The 26,137-nt window shown below is 45.3% G+C and overlaps 1 protein-coding gene across 1 annotated transcript in view; it reads left to right on the plus strand.

Annotated features, from left to right (window-relative positions):
* TEK (TEK receptor tyrosine kinase) overlaps positions 1–26,137 on the plus strand; it is a 668,093-nt gene that overhangs the window by 531,442 nt on the left and 110,514 nt on the right. The gene's annotated exons all lie outside the window — the stretch shown is intronic.

The raw sequence follows: 26,137 nt of genomic DNA on the forward strand, positions 1-26,137 counted from the left end.
GTCCACTCTTTATCATTTTAAGACAGGCAAAGTTCTTTTGTTGTGAAGCCTGGAGTGTGCAGCAGGTGCAGTCCTTATGAGTGCAGTCCTCTCTTGTGCAGTCCAAGGTCCAGCAGGGCAGAACTTCTTCTCCAGATGCCTCCAGGCAGATATCTGAGGTGCATTGCAGATCTCCCGTTTTTATTCAATATTCTGGGATTCAAGTTGCCACCCTCTGTATGACCATTTCCTGGGAAGTGTAACATATTTCCGTCATAGAATTCAAAATGACAAAATCAAAACTCAAGTTCAAGTCTGGATAACCTAACCCACAGGTGTGGCTAACTTTTCCCTACACCCCCCTTTGAGCCCCTCTCCGAATCTGATTAGTGGGGTTTCTATCTGGCTGCGGATCAAGGAAGTGGGGGTAGGCCTGGTTCTGGTTCTGGTACTACCTGGGCTTCGCCCTTTGGAGACCATTTTATCTACCCGGCCCCCTTCCTGTCATGACACCTGCAGGCAACAGATATCCTCTCACTAGATGGCTGCATTGTTTCAGCCCCAGTCCTCTTCACACCTACACTGAATCAGGGAGCAGCTTGGATCGGGCTGTCAAAGGCTGGCTGATCAGAAGAGGCTGCTACAGGGCTGTTTTAGGTAACTTCAGGAAAGCAAGTTCTAAAACGACTTTCCTGCAATAGTTATATGAAATAAACCTTGGCAAGTTTTTGGATTTATTGTAACTATGGTTTTGATACTTTGAACTATTTTGTTAGCTGACTCCTGCCAAAAGTTACACTTTATTAAAGTTTAATAAAGCCTTCCTATGTTAGTTTCTGGAGCTAGCAGCACAACAATGGGGGAAAACAAATGTGTTAGACTTTATTAAAGTGTAATAAAGCCTTCCTATGATAGTCTTAGGAGCTAGCAGCACTACAATGGGGAAAAACGACTTTGGCTGTTTTTCCCTCACCAGGTCATATAAAAAGGGCATATAAAACATATTTTATAATGTCCCTGCTTTTAATTACAAGTCACCCTATCCTTGGGGCACCTAGGGCAGACCTTAGGGGTGATAAAAAAGCTTGTTCTGCTATTTGGAAGTACTTTTAATTCCAAAGTCGAATTTGGATACAGTTTTATTTTAAAACCAGCTTGTAAAGGAGGGCTGTCTTGACAATGACACCAGAAGCCAAAGCAGTGCACACTTAAATTTATTAAATCCATTGGGGTCTCTAAACCTACATGACTTCCTGTATATTATGGACTTACAGGTAGGTTGTCTGAACCAATTGTAATTACACCAATTATCATATACCTTTTAAACAGAGGACTGGCCCAGAGCCCAGTGGTGGTTCCTCCTCTAAGGTGGAGGAGCATTGCTCCACTGTTTTTGCTGCAAGCTGCATACAAAAATAAAATGATTATAATGTTTGTTATTATCATTATGCTTTTTGTATTCAGCTTACAGCTGAAGCAAGGGGGTGGGCTGGGCTCCCTGCGTCAAAGGGGGAGGAGTGGTGGCAGGAACTAAAGTGCGCATGACACTTTGGTTGGCCGTCTCGGGCTAGCCAAAGTGTGATGCACACTCTGCATGTTCTCCACACAGGCTGTATTAGAGCCTGGGTGGAGAACATGCACAGCCTGCCAGCCCCTATCTGAGTGCTGAACCACAGTACTCAGACCAATACCAACACTGTTAAGGCAGCATTGTGATTGGTCAGGGGATTCTCGGAGGCTGTGTGCTTCCTGCCGAGAGGAGGATGGAGAAAGAAGAGTTGGTGGCCAGCAGTCAAGAGGTAAGTGCTATTTTTTTATTATTCCCCCTTCCCTCGTTTTCCCCAACCCCTACCCACGCCCACCACTCTTTGACGGAAGCAACCGCTACTGCAGAAGCCTTGTTAGTAGAGCCCAAGGCACATTCAGAGTCAGTAATCACCAGTACCAGTAAAAGAAAATGGCGGTGATCAAGGCAAAAAGGATGACTTTCCTACAGTCTACATTTACTTTTCAAGTAGAAAATAAACTGTTGCAGAACATGCTCTGTCACACTATGATCCTGATCTAGAGTTTGGCAGATGGTTTAATCTTGGTCAGGTTGCAAGAGTACTTTACTCTTTCGTCCTGACAGACACCACATCCACCATATTTAGGGATGTCTGTTACCCTAGGGACATCTCTATACTTTGCCAGAAACTACCATCACTGGAGTTGCTATCAAAGTTTGAAAACTTTGACAGATAGCTCCGTCAAACATGACAGCAGTTGTAAAACGTTTCCAAAGTTTTAAAAATGTTTTTAAAACAAACACCCAAAGTGGAAGTTTGCTTCTAAAAAGTTGAAAACTAATGGCTCCCACACCATTGTGTTTTTTTTTTATTCCAATGGAATGTGAATCATCTTTGTATTTTTTACTGTCCGTCACCTCCGGATTTTACCTGGCGTTGACAAAAATAAAGCCATCTGACTGCACACTCTATATTGGGCAGACTCCATTGTGCGTTTAGAGGAGAATGTCAGTGTCGTATCCTTGCAATTTTCTGTGAATTTTCCCGTGTTCATCACTGGTTTTCTTCAACTTTTGATTCAAATTTTGATGGCATCAACACTGGCTTTACTTCCATTTTTTCATATTCCGACACACACATGATATTACATGTTGCTGTCCGCTGTCTAGCACGGAGCCTGTTTTGTGTGGTCCCACCTCTATGGTCACGGTCTGTGTCTTCTTGATGTTGTCTTTGTTCACCAGGTGGATGCTTTCTCTAGTTATGCCCTCATCGGTGGGCATGGCAGCATTATCGGACATGAGGTACAGTCGTTCTACCTTTTCTTCTTCCTCGTCTTCTCCTGACTCGGCCAATGAGCTTCTGTTTGTCGTTTCTACGTGTCTGACATGCCTTCTCGTTGTCATCCTCGGTCTTCCTGGTCTTCCTCTTTCACTTCTGAACTGCAGTCCCTAGCAGACGCTGGCAAAATGATTGCTCCTATTGCACTTCCTGCAGGTTTGGCCCATTGCCGGGCACTCGCCTTTGTGTGGGAATTCAAGTCCACATGTGTAACAGGTCGACTCATGTTGTTTCCTTGCCACTTATTCATTCTGTCCTTTTTTCCACCCGTTTGTGCGGTTGTTCTCCGCCATTGGGTGTGCCTGTTCTACTCGCCGTTCCTTTCCACGCTCCATTTGCTTTGCTTGCACCATTGCCCTTGCCTCGGACCTTGCCATTGACAATATTTTCTCCAGTAAGGTCGATTCCTTTAGGATTCTCATCCTGAAGTCCGTGTCACGACATCCTTCAATGATGCGCTGGCGAATCCCTTGTTCATTGTCGAACTTGTCGAATTCGTAGTGTGTCACTAGCTTGCGAGCTCATCCAGCGATTGATCCGTGTGTTGGAAGGCTATTCCAGACGTGTATCTCTCAAAGTCAATGTTTCTCTGGGGATCAAAGGTGCTTGAAAGACATTTTATTAGCCCTTTGTATGTCGACGTCTCCTCTGCTAGTAGTGTTAGTATTATCCAGTATTAGGGGTATCTTTCATAGATTCACATGCCTGAATCATTATCCAGTATTATGGGTATCTTTCATAGATTCACATGCCTGAATCATTCCCCGTCGTCGGGGTGGGAGTCCCCGGTAAATAATTATAGTAATGTCACCAGGACATGTACTTAGTACTAGGCCAGAGGCCTCACATTAGTAGCCTATCTAGGTCCTTATGTAAAAAGGACCAAACTTTGGCCAGTAGCCAATCAGCCCTTATCACCCTCCTGACCTTCCTGGAAGGAGCCCTTGTCCCTCAGATTTTCTACCGCACGTCGTGCTGAAGGGAGTCTCCACTGAGCTCTGCTCAGGTTTTTCCTATATCTTTGGATTTTTTACCTTTTATTCTTCATAGAAGGGAGTTTTGGTAGTTGATATGTCTACTACTCCTAAAAAAGGGCTTTTTCGACCCTGTGCCTCTTGTAGTAAAATGAGGTTACATATAGAGGACAAGCATGAGGATTGCTTATATTGCCTCTATCCTCAGCATTCTGCCAAGGAATGTAAGATTTGTCGCACTCTCCCGGTCAAGACGTTGAAGGACAGGGAAGGGCGACTGCTACTATGGCTCCAGAGACTAAAGGACAAAGAACAGGTAGTCTCCTCAGGTGAGAGCGAGTGTTCCTACAGGAGCTTCCACTCCGCTCCTAAAAGGCCTCGACAGACATCTCCAGATCAGTCTGTTGCGCCTCCTCACAAGAAGCCAAAGTCCATGGAGAGTCATCCTAAGGTCAAGCCTCAGAAACCTTCTCTTCAGATGACAGACTTCAAGAAGCCTGCTATAGTGTCGTCTGGCCTGCCTGTGACCTTGTCGACAGTCTCCATTTCGACATCCACGGCGTCTACTTTCTCCATGGCATCGACTACTACCACGTCGTCGACGATGGGTAGGTCAATACCTTCTGTCATTCCTGTCGCAAACCCGTCGACGTCGCTTTTGACGGCGCTCCCGTCGTCGTCTCATTCATCATCGACGAAGGCGAAGCTTCCAGCGTCAACGAAGATTCCATCGTCGACGAAGACTTCCTCGTCGACGAAGATTCCATCGTCGACGAGGATACAGCCGTCGACGAAGATACAGCCGTCGACGAAGACTTCCTCGTCGGCGAGGATACCGTCGACGAAGTCGTCGACGACACCTCCGTCGACGAGACCGTCGACGACGCCATCGTCGACGACGCCACCGTCGTCGACGGCTACAGTGTCGACGCCGCCGTCGACAAAGACATCGTCGTCGACGAAAACATCGTCGTCATCGTCATCGACGAGGGCTTCAATGACGACAATTCAGTTGAGGAAAAGACCTGCTACATCATCAAAAATGGTGGATGCTCCACCGTCGACGGACACCGCGTCAGCGGATCTACAATCTAAGGGCTCTCCCTCATTGAAGTATACATATACACGATTTAAAATGTCATCATATTTGGTTACACCAGAGATGACTTCACCCAGCAAGGTCCAACAGCTGTTGCCAACGCAGTTTTTAGAAACAGAAGATCCTGAAGAACAGACCATGTTTCCCATAGCATCCAGTCCCTCTCATCTCAACATCAAAGTTCATGAGAGTTCGGACAATGAAGATTTTGAGGAAATTACAGTTCAGGAGACAGTTCAACAACATACTACTGTTCAGCCTATGGTGTGCCTTCCAGCTTCAATTGTTTCTGACCTCCAATTTCTTATTTCAGACTATAAACAAAGATTTCCATCGTCTTCTCCTGCCTCTGGAGTACAGGTACCACAGGAAACAACAACTCCTACACATAGACAGTGGCCACCCCCGCGAGATGTACGTCAGGAGCAAGAGACATTTCCTCCTCAAATCTCTACTGATGAGGATGAATATGAGGAAGAAGTGAGAAATGATGAGGCCCAAGATGAAGAAGGTGAAATACATGATGATGATTCTGATGATAATGCGGACCCAGATCCACTATCCCCAGACCAAGTACAAGATGATTCAACCCCTGAAGACTTAGGGGGATTCCATAATATCGTAGGAAGAGCGGCTGCAAGGTTCAACATCCAAATAGCATCGGAAACGCAGGACTGTTTTCTTCATGATTTTAAAGAACCCTTCAAGAGATCAGCTCGCTCCATTCCAGTGATCGATTATAAATGGGAGCACACTAAAACTAATGAAAACTCCTTTTTCTCTCATTCCAATGCCGGCTAGGCTTGAAAAGAAATACAAAGCCCCAGACACTGCACCCGCATGTTTAACTGGACAAACTAAACCTGATTCAGTTATATCTCAGGCGGCTCAGCAGAAGTCCCGCAATCCGTCAGCGGCAATGACAGCGCCTCCTGATAAAGAAGGAAGGAAACTTGATGCCAAAGGCAAGAGATTTTCCTCCATGTCCGCCCTATCAATCAGGGCTGCAAATTCTCTGGCATTAATAGGTCGCTACAATCGACAGATATGGGCAGATATAGCCCCATATCTAGGGGCGATCCCAGAAGACCAGAAAGAAGAGGTTAGGAAGATTCTGCTGGAGGGTGAACGCTCTGCCTCAGAGATGATAGAGGTGGCGTTGGATATCGCCTCCACAGGTTTCCGTCAATTGGCAGGAGCAGCAGTTTTAAGGCGCCAGGGCTGGCTTAAAGCCACCGCATTCCGGCCTGAAGTGCAAGCCAAAGTCCTCGACATGCCTTTTGATGGGGAGAGACTTTTCGGTGAACATATTGATGACATGCTACAAGGTATTAAGAGGGATACCGAAACGGCGAAAGCCCTAGGCACCCTACAATACAAGCATAATTCCTTTCGAGGATCCAGAGGTCGAGGACAACACAATCGTGGCAACTATCAAGGTTACAAGTCCTCTTATAACTCTTCCCAGCAATACAAACCTCAATATCAGCAGAGGCAACAACAACAAGGACAATCCTCATACAATAAGTCGTCCTTTCGAGGAAGAGGAGGAAAGAAAGACAATAACAGACGTCAATGACTGCTTTCTCCAGCTGGCCTCCACCTCTTCTCCGCAATTCGTAGTTGGAGGAAAAATTACCAACTTCCTTCACAATTGGAAGCAAATTACATCAGATCGTTGGGTGTTGCAGTTAGTCCGCTTCGGGCACACGTTGGAATTTGTGGAACATCCTCCTCCGAATCCACCATGTCCTGTGCAGCACAAAAATCTAAACATGCTTCAACAGGAACTCTCACTAATGCTACAGAAAGGAGCAGTGGAAAGAGTTCCTCGAGAACAGAAGGGGAGAGGATTTTATTCCCGTTTCTTCCTGATCAGAAAAAAGGAGAAGAGGCAGTGGAGACCAATACTGGATTTGAGAAACCTAAACAAATACCTCAAGAAGCAGTCTTTCCGTATGGTTACCCTACAGGAAGTATTACACCTACTCAATTCAAAAGACTATATGGTATCCTTGGACCTCCAGGATGCCTATTTTCATATCCTCATTCACAAGAGTCATCGACAATTCTTGAGGTTTGCAGTAGCAGGCAGGCACTACCAGTTCAGAGTATTACCATTCGGCCTGAAGTCAGCTCCACGCATCTTTACGAAGTGTCTGTCTCCAGTAGCAGCATACCTTCGTCAGCATCATCACCAAGTCTTTCCCTACCTGGACGACTGGCTCATCAAAGCTCCTACTCGGACAGGCGTGGCCAAGTCCTCTACGGCCTGCCTTCATCTTTTCGAGAACCTAGGCCTAACGCTCAACCAGGAAAAATCAAATCTACGACCGTCACAGCGTCTCAATTTCCTAGGAGCATCGTTGGATACACAACAGGAGAAAGCCTTCCCTTCCAGGGAACGTCAGCTCAAGCTGAAGACCCTGGCAGTCCAAATACAGACCAAACGGAGAGTCAAGGTTCGACTCTTCAAGTCGTTGCTAGGAATGATGTCTTCCAACATATTTCTCATTCCGCACTGTCGTCTCCGCATGCGACCTCTACAGGAAGCTTTGGCAAATCAGTGGATCCAAAGTACAGGATCCTTCGACGACTGGATCAAGATCACTCAGGTCATGAAGAAGGCTCTGAGATGGTGGCTTCTGGGCGACAACTTGAACAAAGGCCTACCTTTTCTACTCCCAGTCTCCCCTTATGTGATAACCACGGACGCGTCACTGGAAGGATGGGGGCGTTCCTTCAGGAATTGCAAGTACATGGTCAGTGGTCAGTGGCAGAAAAACAACTCCACATCAATTTGCTAGAGTTATGAGCAGTGCGCTTGGCACTTCGAGCATTTCTACCCCGAATCAGGAACTTCCCAGTGCTTGTGAGGACGGACAACACCACCACAATGCACTACCTAAACAAACAGGGAGGTACTCGATCCAGGACGTTGTCTCGAGAATCTCAGCAAATTTGGATCTGGCTGCTCCAGCACAACATTTCTCTGCGGGCAGAGTATGTCCCAGGAGTAGACAACACCCTGGCAGACTCACTAAGCAGACAGCGCTCAATTTGCCACGAGTGGGAGCTCGACCAGAAGACGCTCGACTCAGTGTTCTCCCGTTGGGGAAAGCCTCCACTGGATCTCTTTGCGACAGAAACAAATGCGAAATGCCAACATTACGCAAGCTGGGTTCCCCAGAAAAGGTCCCTCGGGAATGCCTTTTCGATGACATGGTGCAAGGTCTTTGCTTACGCTTTTCCACCGTTTCCCCTGATCCCCAGGGTTCTCCGGAAATTGAAAGCAGAGAGCTGTACCATGATCCTGATAGCCCCAGCGTGGCCGCGCCAGCACTGGTATACAGAACTACACCTTCTATCGCTGGAACCTCCTATTCTATTCAGGTTATGCCCACATCTCCTCACAATGAACCACGGTCAAGTCCAACATCCGGATCCAACATCTCTCAAATTATCGGCTTGGCTCCTGAGTTCAGAGAGTTCCAGAATTTAGATCTTCCGCAGGAATGCAGAGTCGTTCTAGCCCGGGCCCGGGCTAAAAGTACTAATAAAACGTATTCCCTTAAGTGGAAAAGGTTCTGTTTGTGGTGTAGGGCTCAGAAATTACACCCGTTCACTTCTACTCCAGCACAAATTCTGCCCTATCTGCTCCACCTAGCCAATTCAGGGCTGGTACACGCTTCAATGAAGGTCCACCTGGCGGCCATATCCAGGTTCAGACGTTCTTCATGTGGAGATTCACTATGGACCAACAGACTGGTCAAGCAGTTTCTGAAGGGATTATTCAGAACTTTCCCTCCAGTACGAGTGTCACCACCTACATGGCAACTAAATGTGGTACTAGCTCAACTAATGAAACACCCTTTTGAGCCAATTCACAAAACAGATCTTAAATATTTGTCATGGAAAACGGCTCTATTACTGGCGCTCACGTCAGCAAGGAGAGAGAGTGAACTGCAGGCTTTTTCTGTGCAAGACCCTTTCATCCAGTTTAAGAACGACAGGGTCATTCTACGGACTAATCCTAAATTTATTCCAAAGGTTCCGTCCTCTTTCCATCTCAATGAACCTATTGTCCTGAGATCTTTCTTCCCGAATCCATCATCCGCGGTTGAAAGATCTCTACACTCATTGGACCTCAAACGATGTCTCAAATTCTATATTCACAGGACAGAACAATTTCGGAAGTCCAACCAATTGTTTGTGGCATTTAGTAGGCCCAGGAAAGGCCTAGCATTGACAAAACAGAGCATTTCCAGATGGATTTCAGCAGCCATCGCATTCTGTCACCAACAGGCGGGCCATCCTCTGCCTTCAAAGGTTCGAGCACACTCCACTAGAGCGGTAGCCACCTCCATGGCGCTCTTTGCTGGGGTACCCATTGTCGACATCTGGAGAGCGGCGACATGGAAGACGCCGCATACGTTCACCAAGCACTACTGCTTGGATTCTGAACTTATGAAGGATGCAGCAGTAGGACAGGCTGTCCTACGTCATCTATTTCATTAGAGGTGAGCCTTCTTCCTATCATCCCACCTTCCAGGTAATTTATCGCACATTTCTTATCAGGTTGTTAGTATCATGTAAACAGTGTAACAACTTATGATAAGTTTATTATGTCTTTCAAGATGTATGTGAGAAATGTGCTCATTATTGCTTGCTATTCTGATTCAGGCATGTGAATCTATGAAAGATACCCATAATACTGGATAAGAAATGCGTTACTTACCTGTAACAGCAGTTATCCAGTATTGGTATCTTTCATAGATTCACATGCAACCCACCCGCCTCCCCTGGAAGGGCTCACCTAAGTCTTCTCAGTAGGTACTACTTGGCACGGTGCTTACGAAAATCTGAGGGACAAGGGCTCCTTCCAGGAAGGTCAGGAGGGTGATAAGGGCTGATTGGCTACTGGCCAAAGTTTGGTCCTTTTTACATAAGGACCTAGATAGGCTACTAATGTGAGGCCTCTGGCCTAGTACTAAGTATATGTCCTGGTGACATTACTATAATTATTTACCGGGGACTCCCACCCCGACGACGGGGAATGATTCAGGCATGTGAATCTATGAAAGATACCAATACTGGATAACTGCTGTTACAGGTAAGTAACGCATTTCTTCCCCGTCGTCGGGGTGGGTGTCCCTGGTACATAAAAAGATTAATGTCATAAAGACATATACATAGTAATAGCCCAGAGGTATCTCATTAGTAACATATCCATGTCCTTTTGTAAAAAGGACCAAACTTTGGCCAAGAGCCAATCAGATATCACCACCCTCTAGAACCTTCCTGGAAGGAGCCCTAGTCCCTCAGATTTTCTACCGCACGTCGTGCTAAGGGAGTCTCCACTGAGCTCTGCTCAGCTTCTTTGTATTTCTGGATTTTTTCCACATATTTTTCTCAGAATTGTCTTTCTGTGAGGGATTTTCAGTTTAGCCATGGCTGATACTCCAAAAAAGGGGCTCTTTAGATCTTGTGCCTCTTGTGGCAAGAAGAGGCTTCATGTAGATGACAGGCATGAGGACTGCCTTTACTGTCTCTACCCTGACCATTCAGCAAAGGATTGTAAAGTCTGTCGCACTTTTTCAGCCAAAACTCTCAAGGACAGAGAGGGCCGCCTGCTGATATGGCTTCAGAGCCTCAAGGACAAGGATCAGGCAGTCTCTTCAGGTGAGAGTGAGTGTTCCCTTAGGAGTATACACTCTTCTCCCAAAAGGCCTAGAACGTTATACCCAGAACCATCTTTGCAGCCACCTCAAAAGAAGACGCCCAAGTCTTCAGAGGTTCGTTCTAAGGCCATTGCCGTGAAGGTTTCTCAACAAGACCCTGCCTTCAAGAAACCTTTTGTGACGTCTTCAGCTCTGCCTGTGACAACGTCGACAGCCACTATCTCCACGTCGATGGCGTCATCTTTAACATCAACGTCGACGACTACTACATCCTCGTCGTCGACGGGTAGGTCTGTTCCATCTCTTATTGTTATCAAAAAGTCATTGACGACGCCACCGTCGACAAAAGCTCCATCGACGTCGACGAAGTCCTCATCATCGTCGACGAAATCGTCATCAAAGGTAAAGGCTCCATCGACGACGACAAGTTCATCGTCGATGAGATCATCGTCGTCGACACCAGCGTCGACGAGACCGTCGACGGACCCGTCGACGGCGACACCAGCGTCGGCGAAGCCGTCGACAAAGCAACCATCGTCGACGACGCTGCCGTCGACGACATCGTCATCAAAGAAGACACCGTCGACAACGGAATCTGGTTTGATTGTCGATGTTCCCCCCATCAACGACCACTCCGTCAACTGGCTCGATGACGGTAGAGTCGCCTCCCTTGAAGTGTACTTATACACACTTCAAGATGACCACGCGTACTCTCACGCCGGAATTGACCTCTCCGAGCAGGGTCCAGCCATTCCCACCTGCTCATCTTCTGGATACTGAGGACTCTGATGAGGGCTCTATGTTCCGACAAGCGACCAGCCCCTCTGAACTACACATAAAACTACATGAAAGTTCAGATTATGAGGAACAAGAACAGGATGATGTGGAGTACCAGGAGGAATTCCAACCTCCTGTGGTAAATAAATAATTACCCTGGCGGAATTTCTAGGCATTAACATAAGTATCATGCATCAAGTGAGAAGCAGAGTCTGTGGTATCTGAGTTAAAATGGGCTTTATTCCAATAACTCGAGTCAAAGGGAGAATATGTTCCATCACCTCTGAGGTTCAGGAAGAGTCTTCTAACATTTAATAACAAAACATTATATTATATACTTTTTACTCCTTGTACATAGGAGCAGGCGCAAGACAGAAAATGAGATAAGAACATGTGGGTGTACACTTGATGAGTCATAGGTGTGTGATAGGTAGGTGTCATAGGTGGGTGGGTACTTAGAGGAGGAGTTGGCATGACCAGCTCGAACTGTGCCCTAATTGTGCAATTTGAGCAATTGACGTGCAATTGACGTGTAACTGGGAGGAGGCTGACTTTCAACCTAGCAGAGAGATCTCTTATGTCAAGGCGACCAGCACATCTAGTACAACTGATATCTAGAGTCAGGGGATGTATTATCTGAAGAAAAGGTTGTTCGTCACTAAAAGACAGAGAGGGCATATTTATTCGTTCATTGCATGAGCTTTCTATGGGTGCAAGCACTGTAATTCACTTAAATGGAGACAGAATGGCTATCGGACGGGTCTGTTTACTTTTCCTCACCGGGCAGGGATGCCACTCTGTACAGCAGACGGATAACTGTTATTCATAATACTGTCTTGGCAGACTTCTTGCTGACGTGACTGCAGCTCAGTATGCCAAGAGTCATGTAAACATTAATTCAGAAAGTGGTTTCAGGCTCAACCAGTACGATATTTATTTAAAGGGGCACAATGCAAAATGCAAAAACCATGGGCCTTCATTTTAGCTTAACGTTTGGGAGACTTGATGACTTGACTTGCAGGACATGTTTGCAGAGGCCTAGTGATTCAGGCCACTACGGGAAATATGCATGGGTGACATGCACATGACATGTAACATAAGGTATATGTAGTGGACATATTTGGTCAGGCAAAATATCATTTTCCTCATTCCCTCCTTGTCACCTACATAACCCTTCAGGATACATCTATATTCATGAGACCGTATAGTTGATCATACAGCATCATTTCTTCATCTTTTATCCTTTGTTTACGTGGATGTGGAATACAGGCAGTAGCACACAAGCCCGCAAATCGCCGGGCCACACTGCAAACAGAGACAGCAACCAAATACCATAAGTAGGGCCATTCCTAGGAAGGGCATAACTTTCCATCCCCATGCAGATATTACACCCCAGAACCAACTGGACCAAGTCCATGTGCCTGGATCTTGATGTATGGCATTAGCAATTTTGTGGAGTCTTGTTATTGCTTCGTACACAGATGGTGCATTATCTGGGATGAAAATGCAACAACTAGATCGGATCACTCTACAAGCTCCGCCCCTATCCGCCAAGATGACGTCTAGAACGAGGCGGTTTTGAAGAACGACAAGTCTAATAGCAGACGGTTCCTGGGTTAAGTTCGCCAGGGCAGATGCAGTTATATTTACAACTGTTTCAAGAGTCCTTGTTAACCTGCATATCAGTTTACTGTTTTGGACGGGACCTATGAAGAAAAAGAATCCTCTGTTGAAATCTGTATATTGCTCCCAAGCTGTTTCAGTCTGATCGATACCTGCAGAATCTGTCTCTCTCTTTTGTCTAACATGTTCTAGTCGTGAATCTCTGTGATAATTGGATGGGGCTAGAAAAACGGGTGGCAATAAGAATGCTATATAACAAGTCCCACCCCAGTCTAAGGGCAGATGTACATAGGCTGTCTGACCGCAAATGAAATAGGTATGGCGTGATGTTTTGAAAGAAGAAAGTCCGTTATCATCAAACTCTACTACAGTGTTACACTTGCTGTGTCCCATATGTACTGAGCCTTTCTTACTAACACATAAATCACCTTTTGCTGGCAGGACTGATATAAACGGTGGGCCTGTGTTTTGCTTGGGCTGAACATTTAACATTATAAAATTAACAGATGCATTTCCCTGTTCGTACTCTTCATTCTCTAAATCGGTTCCCTTTCTTTGGGGGAATCCGTCTTTGTCTGGAAAGCATGCTTCATTCATTACTTTATTCAGGTTTCCATATATCCAGCCACCTGGATAAGCTATGTACCTTCTATCTATTGATGTCATTAGAGCAAACCATGCTCCACACGAACCATTGTGTGAGAACGGTAAAGGGTAGAAGGGCAGAACTCCCTTCGTTTCTTGATAAGGAGGCAGTTGGCCACATACCCAGCAATCGGTCGCATTGCTGGTCTGATGAGAATGGTGTAACATTCGAATAAATGTATTGTTACGTAGTGCAAGTCGATATGACAATTCATGGGGAGGCAGGTCACTAAATGTATGCTCTATGGTACTGTTACTGGAAGAGTGTATATGTGAGGAAATGGGAAAGAAAACATGTAGCAATAAACTGACACCAATTATAACAATGCACAGAATAAAAAGGATGATCAAAGTAACTATACATCTACTGCGTAATACCTTGCAGTACTTTTCCTTCTTATCTCTCTTCTTGCTATTCTCATATGTGATCTTATACATGTCAGAATCGAGTCTAACCGATTCACCACCGGGTGGGCTTAAACAATTAAACTACGTCTGACTTACTAGTTCTTGATCTAAACCTATACTCTTGCTGAGGGGTATTTTCTAGCAAAGGTCAGTGTTCTTTATTAAAAGTTTCAAAGTTCCAAAGTTCCAAAGTTCCTTTTGTAGTGATGAAGGTGAGTTCGGCCTTTACGTCCTTCCACCAACTTCGGCGTCTTCCAACGTGGCTCAAGGGGTCTTGAACGATCAAAGATCCTGAGGAGTCCAAATTCTCCTGGTGCTATGGCATGTTCCTTGACCTGGGTGTTGTCAGGGAAGGCGGCAGCAACCTGTGAATGAAAAGAGAGTAGTGTAGACATCAAGGAAGCCAGGTAATCTGTCAGCATGTTACTGTCAACATCAGTTATTTTCTTTGGCATAGGCGTACCCCACATATATACTCCATAAGGAGATAGGCCGGTTCTGGAATGAGCTACCATACTCATGTAAAAGAGGGCAACCAGCAAGGCCACCATCCAATCCATGCCTATTTCTGTACAGATCTTAGCAATTTTTGTCTTGAGGGTCTGATTATGTCTTTCTACAAAGCCTACTGCTTCTGGGTGTCTGACACAATGGAATTTCCATGTATAACCTAACAGAAGGGACACTTGTTTCATTAATTCAGAGGAGAATGGCTGATCGTTGTCTGAATAGATCACATGAGGTAATTCATGTCTGGGGAAGTACTGCGCACTACTTGTCTGGCTGTTGTAACAGCAGTATAATCAGGAACTGGATATGCTTCTGTCCATCTAGACAGTGCACACACAACTACTAGGACATACTTGTTAAACCTCTACATCTGTCCATTTGGATATAATCCGTCTGGAGAACCTCAAAAGGGTGGTCAGGAGGATGAAATCCGCCTTGTTCCACCGGAATGCCTTTACCTGGACTGAACTGACAACAGATCATACATGTTCATACATGTTCGCACTTTCTGTTTCACTGCTGCACGTAGGTGCTTGTTAAACCTGTAAGCAGTCTATCATCATCTATCATCTTCTCTCCTACGTGTGTTGGACTATGTGCTGGGCTTATGATTACTTGTATCATAGAATCTGAAAGAAACCATGTGCTTTTTCCCTTAGTCATCCAACCTTGGTCAGTCTGGACCCCTCCTTGTTCAGTCCAATTCTTTATCTCATCTGTTGTGGCATGTGTCTGTATGTCAAGTACATCTTGAGTAGGATCCCTGACTGTCATACATGTTGTCAGTAATGGTACCTCTGTCCTTGTCGTGTCTGTTGGTGTCTGTAACTTTGGTATGAGCTTTGCATTTCAGGATAGAAATGGCTGTAGGTAAATGTATGGCCTCTAACAGGGCCTGAATAAGTTGGCTGTGCTGAATCTTGGTCCCATGGGAGGTCAAGACTACGCCAAAGGCATATTGTGAATCCGTATAAATGTTTACTTTCAAGTGCTTTGCTCTTATGCAGGCTTGTGTCAGAGCAACGAGCTCTGCTGCTTGAGCAGACAGTGTGTCTATTTTCTGTGTCTCTATGACTTCTGTGGTCACGGCATACGCTGCTACTAAGTCTCCTGTACTTGTTCTCATGCATGATCCATCTACATAGAGCGTCAGGTCAGGGTCTGGGAGTACAATATCTGTCAGGTCTTGTTTTGGTCACTATATTCATAACGTCCACACAGTCATGTGGTGGTGTATTTACTGTACTTGAGGGCAAAAGTGTTGCAGGATTCAGAATGTTACAACGTCTGATCTCTATGTGTGGTTGAAATAATGTCAGTTCATGTCCTGTCAGTCTTGCTACAGTCAAGTGTAAAAATAAATAAAAATAAAAAAGCATAAAATGTTTACTGTAACATGGAGTCGCTTAAAACTGGCGCTTGACATAATGCTCTTTTTTAATTCCTCAAATGCCAAGGTGTGTTCTTGTGTCCTAGGGAGAACAGTCAAAATGGCTGCCTTCTGTGTAGTTAACTGTATGAGTGGTTTGCTAGATATGCATACTGGGGAATCCATTGCCTACAGTAAGAAGTGAGGCCAATAAAGGCACGTACTTCCTTTTGTGTCCTGGGCTGTGAAAGGTTAATAATGAGCTGTATGATTTTTGTGTTAGCTGTCTACCGTGTTAGCTGTATACCTGGTGTACCCTCCTTGGAAAGCAAGTGTTGTACACCACTTGCTTTACACAGAAAGTATAAGACTGTCAGAGATGCAATGTCACAGTCTGGTTCTGATCTTGCTGTAATTAGAATGTCTTAATGTACTGTATCAATGCTGTGTTGGCAGGCATGTAAACACTGTCCAGCCGTTCCTTTAGTGTCTGACTGTAAATGCTAGGGCTCACTGTCATCAATCTAGCAAAAATAAATGACATAGAAATAAATAAATAAAGTAAAATGAATTTTCAATTCAAAAGCTCTGCAGTTTACAAAAAAAAAAAGAAATCCTACTCTAGATCTTGGGAACAGTATGACCATACTACCTACAATATGTTCTCTAAATGTATTTGAATAAAATCAAAGTATTCTTGTCATAGACAGAAGGCTGGAGCCTCTGTGAGAAACAGCCCCTCCCTCTAGAATTATGTTCGCGCTCGGAGCTTTGAATCAATTCCAAGCCGGGCTACACTGTGATCTAAAATTGAATGACTGCCAGATGCTGAACTCATTGCAAGAGCAAGACTCTTGCCAATTATTCTGTTTACACTTTTTTAAACTATACATTTGCAAGCGTGACTTATCTGTAAGTCAATGAAGCTCTCAATGTTGACCGTTTCAGAGGAGCAACTTGGCCCCCCTTTACATAAACATTGTCTCCGTGGCTCGTCAAGTATTTTTATTCTGTTCGCGAAGGAAGCCTGACTTAGCTGGAGAACAGCCAATAATCGTCCGCGGAAAGGAATTGGAGGATGGCCAACAAGACAGGCACTGCTCGCTCCAAGAGGGAGTAGCCCTCCCTTTACATAAACATTTACTGGGAGCCAGGCCATCTCGGTCTCGGACGGACTGTCTCAAGGTTAAAAAACACATTCCTTGTACGTCATAACATATCTCTTCCCAGGCCAGAACCATTATTCTCTAACTAACTGAAGCGAACTTTAAAACGTGTTAAAAAGTAAATTAATAAAGACATATATTTTTCTGTAACTGAGTGACATGCTAGCATTTTAAAATAATTCTGTACTGCTACTTAAAAGCTCCACTTTCTAAAAAAAACTTTTGTCTAACTAATTCAGCTAGAAGGCAAGACATTTGAAACATGGGCATTTGTTTAGCATGCAAATTACCACACAAAAAGGGACAGTTTGCTTCTGCACACAACGCTAAGCACTTTGCAGTTGAGAGAAAAAAAAAACGAATTATCATGGACTGTTGCGTTGGGACTGTTCTCTGCACATATCAATTGAAGCAGCCTGTCAAAGTACATAGGTGAGCCTTGAAACTAAATGAATGCAAATTAAACTAATGTAGGGGACTCTTAGCAATGCATTAAGATGGTAGTGTATTGTAGCTATCAAAAAGGCCACGTTCATTAATTTACAAATAGCCACTTTCCTAAGTGAGTGGGATAACTGTCACACGCTATTCTAAAGGGCAGCTTGCATTGGGAAAAATATTCTGTAGAAACATTCCTATTTAAACAAAAAACACTGTTGCATTACACTAATTTAAAGCACATTCTAAGATGGGTCTGTTTCATATTTTCTTTCCAACCGCGAAAACATTAAAACACTCTTCGTGGTGCAAACCCTTATCTCAATTCGACTGGTCTATTTACAACTATACCGACCTCTGAGCCAAACACATTAAATCAAGTGTCCCAAAGCAAAACCCTTACAAATACACTTCTTTACTCTCCATGCAACATTTTACCATTCAATCTGCAAACTGAATACGCCCATTGGATAACATGGCAAATCGCACCTCCACACAAAACATGCTTTTACCACCACTTCCACAGCTCAGATCCTTTTCAAATTTTGCATCACAGTAGTCCAAGCTATTCCCTAAATCCTCACCGTAAAGCAACCAAATCCCTCCACTGGAACGGGTACGAATTCCCGCTCAAAAACAGGCCCCCCCCGCAAACACCAAAAAAAAAACGCCAAAATTCCTCAACACCTTGTTAAAACAAATACTGCCTTCTCAATAAAAGATATTAACTCTTTGGCAGCCGAAGCACAATCATTCCCCAATGACTGCAGTACATGGGAAAGTCATGAACTCATCTCTCCACGTTATCACATAACACATACGCATATCTTCAAAACATTTTCTCTAAGCACTTGAAAGAGATCCAGCTCTCTCCTGACTAACGTAATGGCTAGGGACCTGATGATAACATGCTCTGCACAAAACATAACCACATGGCGCTATTCACAAGCCATATTTCACAAGAAACTCAACAAGTCACAAAAATGACACGCTATTCACAAGGCATATTTACAAGGAGCTATACTTAAGAAAATTCAACAAACTACTCACAAGTCTTAAGCACAAAGCGCAATTCACAAATAAACCAACTAGTTACTCACAAGGCACTTGCGCAGTCCAGAAGGGACTTGTCTAGATACAAAGAAATGAACTCTTCAGATGCTGTTGACTTATTTTACATACTCTAAAGGGTACAGGTGGTGGCGTTCTCTACCTACTGGGTCTTTCTGAGGTGGTCACTTGAACTAGTTCTTCTGAGAGGACGTGATTCTTTTTCTTTGGCTTTTTTTTTCTCTGCTAGATTATTTCTCTATACTTTGTTGAATTCATTCTCTGATCACCTATGTGACACTTTGCGCCATAACTCAATGGCATCTTTCTGAGAGGGTCTTGACTTTCTTTTTCAAATGGCGTTTAGCCCATGCTTATTATACATAAAATGACCAGGTGTGTCTCTAGGCCGGATATTAACTGTCTATTCTAGTAAACCTCTTCTGGTCCCTATCTGACGTAATTTTGAAAACAGAAACCAATACAATGGAAACACAATACACAAAAATAGACTGTAACAATCAACAATCATTCACACTAAAACAACATAACATTGAAACACTAAAACAGATACAACCTAAACTGATACAGAGAGTTAAACATGTACTTGAAAAACATTTTTGTGCACTGAAAATACAGTAAAACCATACCGGTCTCAAAAATTGAGACACGTCTTTACCGGGCCCACTTTTTACTGTGGACACGTCTTGACCGTTCTCATCTAAAATGAGCCCGTCTTGAAACTAGATACATTCCCCATAGTGGTACTCACCGGGAAAGCAGAACTTGAAACTTGAAGGCCTCGGAAACTTGACTTGACTACGCTTGCGCCTTGGAACAGGTGGACCTCTGGAGACCTCGGACCTTGCTCTCTCACGGGCTGGGCCTCTGGTTGAGACGATCCGCGATTCTCACCGCCTCGCATGGATGCCTGGTCGCAGTCCGTCCTCCTCCTGGGCCTGAGGGAGTGGCAGGAAGTCCTGCTGGAGCGCTTTGAAGTCCGTCACGGCTGTAGAAGGGGGCAAAGACTAGACCGACAACTCCGGCGAGTGGGGAAAGGGATATGTCCCTGTAAGGGCGCCAAATTATGTGGTAAATAAATAATTACCCTGGCGGAATTTCTAGGCATTAACAAAGTATCATGCATCAAGTGAGAAGCAGAGTCCGTGGTATCTGAGTTAAAATGGGCTTTATTCCAATAACTCGAGTCAAAGGGAGAATATGTTCCATCACCTCTGAGGTTCAGGAAGAGTCTTCTAACATTTAATAACAAAACATTATATTATATACTTTTTACTCCTTGTACATAGGAGCAGGCGCAAGACAGAAAATGAGATAAGAACATGTGGGTGTACACTTGATGAGTCATAGGTGTGTGATAGGTAGGTGTCATAGGTGGGTGGGTACTTAGAGGAGGAGTTGGCATGACTAGTTCGAACTGTGCCCTAATTGTGCAATTTGAGCAATTGACGTGCAATTGACGTGTAACTGGGAGGAGGCTGACTTTCAACCTAGCAGAGAGATCTCTTATGTCAAGGGGACCAGCACATCTAGTACAACTGATATCTAGAGTCAGGGGATGTATTATCTGAAGAAAAGGTTGTTCGTCACTAAAAGACAGAGAGGGCATATTTATTCTTTCATTGCATGAGCTTTCTATGGGTGCAAGCACTGTAATTCACTTAAATGGAGACAGAATGGCTATCGGACGGGTCTGTTTACTTTTCCTCACCGGGCAGGGATGCCACTCTGTACAGCAGACGGATAACTGTTATTCATAATACTGTCTTGGCAGACTTCTTGCTGACGTGACTGCAGCTCAGTATGCCAAGAGTCATGTAAACATTAATTCAGAAAGTGGTTTCAGGCTCAACCAGTACGATATTTATTTAAAGGGGCACAATGCAAAATGCAAATACATGGGCCTTCATTTTAGCTTAACGTTTGGGAGACTTGATGACTTGACTTGCAGGACATGTTTGCAGAGGCCTAGTGATTCAGGCCACTACGGGAAATATGCATGGGTGACATGCACATGACATGTAACATAGGGTATATGTAGTGGACATATTTGGTCAGGCAAAATATAATTTTCCTCACTCCTCCGCCTCCTCTACAGCCTATGGTGTGTCTCCCAGCCTCCATAGTGACAGATCTGCAGTTTCTGATTGCGGACTACAAGCAAAGGTTTCCGTCCACTCCTCCGCCTCCGCCAGTTGTGACACCGCCACCTAGGCCTCGGCCTCCTCCTCTAGTCCTTCAACCAGGTCCGGTTCCTTCGCGTCCTCCGCCATCCTCTGATGAGGAAGACGAAGAAGAGGAGCAACAACGGGAGGAAGGGGAGCTCCAGGACACACAAGACGAATGGGATGACTATGTGATTCCAGGTCCAGCATCCCCTGTACAGGCACAAGATGATTCACCCCCGGAAGACATTGGGGGATTCCACAATATCCTAGAAAGGAGGGCGTTACGATTCAAACTCAAGGTAACGGCGACACAACAGGATTGCTTCCTTTATGATTTTAAGGAACCATTCACAAAGACTGTACGGTCCATTCCCATCATTGTTTACATCTGGGAACAAGGGGAGAAAATAATGCAAAACCTTCATCTCTGCCTCCAGTACTGCCCAGACTGGACAAAAAATATAAAGCTCCGGACACAGCTCCAGCTTGCCTTACTGGCCATCCAAAGCCGGACTCCGTCATTTCCCAGGCAGCGCAGCGCAAGTCAAAAAATCCATCAGCTGCGTTGGCTGCGCCGCCAGATAAGGAAGGTCGAAAACTCGACAACATAGGGAAGAGGTTTTCGTCCATTTCAGCTCTAACGGTGCGTGAAGCAAACTCTTTGGCACTGTTGGGACGCTACAACTGTCAAATGTGGGCAGATATCGCTCCATATTTGGATTCGCTTCCAGAAGAGCAGAAAGAAGAGGCGAAAAAGATTCTCCTTGAAGGTGAGCGTTCCGCTTCAGAGATGATTGATGTGGCGATGGATATCGCATCCACGGGGTTCCGTCAGCTGGCAGGAGCTGCAGTCCTGAGGCGCCAAGGTTGGCTTAAAGCAACATCTTTCCGGCCTGAAGTTCAGACCAAGGTATTGGACATGCCGTATGACGGTCAACTTCTTTTTGGGCAACACATCAATGAGACGCTCCAGGGTATCAAAAAAGATACTGATACCGCAAAGGCTCTAGGTACCCTCCAATACAAAAATCCTTCCTTTCGGGGCTCTAGAGGAAGAGGTCAGTCCTCGAGAGGTGTCTGTCAGGGGTACAAATCCACATACAGCTCAAATCAGCAGTACAAACCCCAGTACCAACAAAGACAGCAGCAAAACCAGTCGTCCTACAACAAGTCTTCCTTTGGCGGACGAGGAGGGAAGAAGGACACAGCCAGAAGGCAATGGCTTCTCTCTGCCACAGGTCTCCATTTCCTCTCCACCTTGCAAAGTTGGCGGGAGAATTTCATCCTTCCTTCGCAATTGGCAACAAATTACAACGGATCGGTGGGTCCTCCAACTTGTTCAATTCGAACACTCTCTGGAGTTCGTGGAAACTCCTCCTCAAAAGCCGCCAATACCAATGCTGCAATTGGAACTCTCCCTCGTGCTCAAAAAAAGAGCGATAGAAAGAGTCCCCCGGAATCAGAAAGGCAAGGGATTCTACTCCCGATTCTTCCTAATTCGAAAGAAGGAGAACAAATGGAGACTTATATTAGACTTAAGAGACCTCAACCAATACCTCAAAAAACAGTTATTCCGTATGGTGTCCATCCAGAAGGTGCTGCAACTCCTCAATGCGAACGACTTCATGGTGTCTTTAGACCTTCATCACGCGTACTTTCATATACCAATCCACAGGAACCACAAGCAATTCCTCAGGTTCGCGGTGACGGGCAAGCACTACCAGTTTCGGGTATTGCCTTTCGGCCTGAAGTCGGCACCACGCATTTTTTATGTGCCGCCCGGATTCAATCCAAAAAGTCCATCACGGTGCGCCTGTACAAATCCTTGTTAGGGATGATGTCCTCAAACATCCTGTTGGTTCCACACTGCCGCCTTCGTATGCGTCCACTTCAGGAGGCGCTATCCGCTCAGTGGATACAATGCAGGGGATCTTTCGACGACGTAATCCGGATAACTCCTACCATTGTCCATGCGCTGAACTGGTGGCTTCACCCACAGAATCTGAGGCAGGGTCTTTCGTTCATACTTCCAGTTTCGCCACATGTGATAACTACAGATGCGTCTTTGGAAGGATGGGGTGCGTTCTTTCAGGACCTTCAAATCAACGGGCAGTGGTCCCTTGCAGAGAAGCAACTGCACATAAACCTCCTCGAGTTAAGGGCAGTCTATCTGGCATTAAGAGCGTTCCTGCCCAGGATCAAAGATTCCCCAGTGCTTGTGAGAACAGACAACACCACCACAATGCACTATCTAAACAAACAAGGGGGAACTCGCTCTCTGACGTTGTCTCAAGAATCTCAACGGATTTGGAAATGGCTACTTCAGCACAACATTTCCCTTCGGGCAGAGTACGTCCCAGGGACGGACAATGTCCTGGCGGACTCTCTGAGCAGAAACGCTCGGTGTGCCACGAGTGGGAGCTGGATCAACAACTTCTCAACTCTGTCTTTGCCCGATGGGGCAGGCCTCACCTGGATCTGTTTGCGACACGGCACAACGCAAAATGCCAACATTACGCAAGCTGGCATCTCCAGAAGGGATCGCTAGGGAATGCATTTTCGATCGCATGGTGCAACGTCTTTGCATACGCATCTCCTCCATTTCCCCTAATTCCCAGGGTCCTCCGGAAACTGAAGGCAGAGCATTGCACCCTGATCTTGATAGCCCCAGCGTGGCCGCGCCAGCACTGGTTCACAGAGCTTCATCTCCTGTCGCTGGAACCACCGATTCTATTCAAGTCTTGGCCGACTCTCCTCACAATGAACCAGGGGCAAGTCCAGCATCCGGATCCAGCATCTCTCAGTTTGTCGGCTTGGCTCCTGAGTTCAGAGAGTTTCAGAACCTAGACATTCCTCAAGAATGCAGGGCAGTCTTAGCCTGGGCTCGGGCCGACAGTACCAACAAGACGTATTCTCTAAAATGGAAAAGGTTCTGTGTATGGTGTAAAGCAAACAAGATACACCCCTTTTCATCAACACCTGCACAAATTCTACCTTACCTGCTCCATTTGGCGCACTCAGGATTGGCCCATGCCTCTATTAAAGTCCACCTGGCGGCTATATCTCGGTTCAGGCTTTCATCATCTGGTACTTCCCTCTGGTCCAATAGACTGGTTAAGCAATTTCTAAAAGGCCTGTTCAGGACATACCCTCCGGTGAGAGCTTTACCACCCACCTGGCAGCTAAACATTGTGCTTGCTCAACTGATGAAACATCCCTTTGAGCCAATACACAGAGCCGACATCAAATACCTGTCTTGGAAAACCGCTCTCTTACTAGCGCTCACATCAGCAAGGCATGTAAGTGAGCTGCAAGCCTTCTCTATTCAGGATCCTTTCCTGCAGTTCAAACAGGACAGAGTTATTCTACGGACCAACCCTAAATTCATCCCAAAGGTTCCGTCTAATTTTCACCTGAACAAACCTTTAGTCTTGCGGACTTTCTTCCCAAATCCCCTTTCCGCAGCAGAGAGGTCTCTCCACTCTTTAGACCTCAAACGTTGTTTGAAGTTCTACATCCACCGAACAGAATAGTTTCGGAAATCCAACCAGCTTTTTGTTGCCTTCCATTAACTTCCATTAACAAGGGTCTTCCATTAACTAAGCAGAGCATTTCTCCTTGGATCTCTGCAGCCATTACTTTCTGCCATCAACAGGCAGGTCATCCTCTGCATTCTAAAGTTCGGGCTCATTCAACCAGAGCTGTCTCCACTTCAATGGCGCTCTTTGCAGGAGTGCCCATTATCGACATATGCAGAGCGGCGACATGGAAGACACCATATACGTTCACCAGCCACTACTGCTTGGATTCTGAACTTATGAAAGATGCAGCAGTAGGACAAGCTGTGCTCCGTCATCCATTTCACTAGAGGTGAGCCTTCTCTCTTTCATCCCACCTTCCTACTGTCTACTCGCACATTTCTCTTTTATATGGTATTTTGGTACTTGTTATATTTCACAATTGGTATTCTTATATCGAGTGATTTTACATGTTGTACCATACGAAATGTGCTGGTGATTGCTTGCTACTCTGATTCAGGCATGTGAATCTATGAAAGATACCCCTAATACTGGATAAGAAATGCGATACTTACCTGTAACTGCAATTATCCAGTATTGGTATCTTTCATAGATTCACATGCAACCCACCCACCTCCCCTGGAAGGGCTCATCTTGGTTCTCTCAGTAGGTACTACTTAGCACAGTGTTTATGAAAATCTGAGGGACTGGGGCTCCGTCCAGGAAGGTTCTAGTGGGTGGTGATATCTGATTGGCTCTTGGCCAAAGTTTGGTCCTTTTTACAAAAGGACATGGATATGTTACTAATGAGAGGCCTCTGGCCTATTACTATGTATATGTCTTTATGACATTACTCTTTTTATGTACCGGGGACTCCCACCCCGACGACGGGGAATGATTCAGGCATGTGAATCTATGAAAGATACCAATACTGGATAACTGCAGTTACAGGTAAGTAACGCATTTTGTAGGTCATCTACTTCATCGCCGACCAGATTTAAAAATAGATCTATTTGTTTGGCCTCTATTACATCTGTGGCCCGCATGCATCGCTCAAATTTCCTCATCCATTTCTCCCATCTGATCCCTACTTGCGGTTCCGATAGATTGAATGGGAGAGGTCTGCGGTATTGGGCGCTCTGATTTTTGCTCTTTTGTTCAGCCATCTTTCTTAATCCCTTTCTCCGACGCTCTTCAAATGTCTCTTGCTTGTTGCCTTCCTTCTCTTTATTGTATGTTTTCTTTTATATTAATTTGTTCCTCTACCTCTTTGTGCTTGTGTCTGCACTTGCTTGGGCTTGTCTCCTCTTTTATTTATGTCTTCTGCACTTTCTGTGTCTTGTGCTCTTATTGGCACTTTTTCTAATTTGCTCCTCTGCCTCCTTGTGCTTGTGTTTGCACTTGCTTGGGCTTGTTTCCTTTTTTATTTATGTCTTCTGCACTTCCTGTGTCTTGTGCTTTTATTGGCACTTTTTCTTTCTGCTGTCTTTCCTCCTTTTTTTTCTATTCTGATCCTTAAGTCTTTATTTGTTTGCTCTTTGTGCTTTCCTTTATTCCTGCTTTCATTTGCACTGTCTAGTGCTTGTTTCCTGTATCTTGTGCTCTTCTCAGCACTGTCTTTCGTTTCTCTTTATGTTTCGCCTGTTCTTAAGATGGCCGCCGCTTCTTTGCGCTCTGCTATTCGTTTGCCTTCTTCTAAGATGGCCGCCGAAATCTCGCGCGATTTCGGAGCCAATCCCGGTATTTCCTGACCTTAAAAATGGCCGCCCGATTTTCGACGGCGCTGATTGGTCACTTCACCTGGCCTTAAAATGGCCGCTCGCGCTCCCGCTAGAGTTCGCCTGTTCTTTCAGTTTCTCACA

Source organism: Lissotriton helveticus, chromosome 2_1, assembly GCF_964261635.1.
Source record: "Lissotriton helveticus chromosome 2_1, aLisHel1.1, whole genome shotgun sequence".
Classification (NCBI taxonomy): Eukaryota; Metazoa; Chordata; class Amphibia; order Caudata; family Salamandridae; genus Lissotriton; species Lissotriton helveticus.